Genomic DNA, 239 nt, shown 5'->3' on the forward strand with positions numbered 1-239 from the left:
AGAACAAGCTGCTGGCTGAAGCAGGAGGAACCTGATTGGTCCGTTCACTGCAGGAGAGTCACCTGACGCGTTGAATGCCTCCTTTAATGAGAGTCTGAAGAAGAAAGTCTGATTAACAGAGAACGCTGATAAACACCTGCAGATGTCTCTGACTGGAGTTTAGGTTTAGCAGAGCCGGCTAACTCAAAGAAAGCCTGGATTTGTTGAACCTGCTTCCTGGTTCAGACGTCAGATCCAAC

This window comes from Stegastes partitus, unplaced genomic scaffold (genome assembly GCF_000690725.1).
Source record: "Stegastes partitus isolate 25-593 unplaced genomic scaffold, Stegastes_partitus-1.0.2 Scaffold1033, whole genome shotgun sequence".
Classification (NCBI taxonomy): domain Eukaryota; kingdom Metazoa; phylum Chordata; class Actinopteri; family Pomacentridae; genus Stegastes; species Stegastes partitus.